Source organism: Eschrichtius robustus, chromosome 1, assembly GCF_028021215.1.
Source record: "Eschrichtius robustus isolate mEscRob2 chromosome 1, mEscRob2.pri, whole genome shotgun sequence".
Classification (NCBI taxonomy): Eukaryota; Metazoa; Chordata; class Mammalia; order Artiodactyla; family Eschrichtiidae; genus Eschrichtius; species Eschrichtius robustus.
In genome coordinates this window covers 116,998,539-116,999,688 of record NC_090824.1, presented here as the reverse complement: position 1 = coordinate 116,999,688, position 1,150 = coordinate 116,998,539, and the positions used below count along the sequence as shown (strand labels likewise).

The 1,150-nt window shown below is 38.5% G+C and overlaps 1 pseudogene; it reads right to left on the bottom strand.

Moving 5' to 3' along the window:
• Positions 1 to 561: 561 nt before the first annotated feature.
• Positions 562 to 684, bottom strand: LOC137752081 (small nucleolar RNA SNORA70; annotated as a pseudogene).
• Positions 685 to 1,150: the final 466 nt, after the last annotated feature.

Sequence of the window (1,150 nt, the reverse complement as noted above, 5' to 3'; positions counted from 1 at the left end):
AATGTTGAAGTATGTTTCCTCTATACCCACTTTCTGGAGAGTTTTTATCATAAATGGATGTAGGATTTTGTCAAAAGCTTTTTTTCTGCATCAATTGAGATGATATATATATATATATATATATATATATATATTTTTTTTTTTTTACAGGAAAGTAGGATTTATTGGTGGGCACGAGTAAAGAGGGGACAGTGCCAAGGTACTCATGAATGCAGGTCCCACCATTTGTCGAGGGGCTCATGATTAGAGATGTATTTGACCCCACAGCCATCTGAGCTGATCCACTTTTCTGCCACCATGTTTTCGAATACATCCACATTAAATTTAGTAAATATCCACTTCTTAGAGATGTGGATCTTTTGGTGGCAAGGGAGCTTGAACTTGGTCGTGCATAGGGCCTCAATCATATGCTCCTTGTTCTGTAGCTTGATGTGGATGAACATGATGACTTGGCCAATGGGGACCTTGGCCACTTTTCATGGGGCTTTTCAAAGGCACCCAGCATACCTGTCTGGAGCCTAGATTGGGGAAAACATATCAGACTAAATGTCCATTGGAAAGAGCTATCTCCAAGGTCCCTTAGGGCCACCCATTCAAGCAACAGGCTGCATACATTACTGAGGAGGCTGCTGTCTGCAGCCATTGCATACTGGGTCCCTAGGTTATATGATTTTTATTCTTCAGTTTGTTAATGTGATATATCACATTGACTGATTTGCAGGTATTGAACCATCCTTGCATTCCTGAGATAAATCCCACTTGGTCCTGGTGTATGATCCTTTTAATGTACTGTTGAATTCAGTTTGCTAATATTTTGTTGAGGATTTTTACAACTGTATTCATCAGGGATATTGGCCTGTAATTTTCTTTCTTTTTAATATTGTTGTTGTCTGGTTTTGGTACCAGGGTGATGCTGACCTTGTAGAATCAGTTTGAAAGCATTCCTTCCTCTTCAGTTTTTTGAAATAGTTTGAGAAGGATAGGCGTTAACTCTTCATTAAATGTTGTGTAGAATTCCCCTGTGTAGCTGTCTGGTCCTGGGCTTTTGTTTGATGGGAGTTTTTAAAATTAATGACCAATTTCAATACCAGTAATTGATCTGTTCATATTGTATATTTCTTCTTGATTCTGTCTTGTGAGATTGTATGTT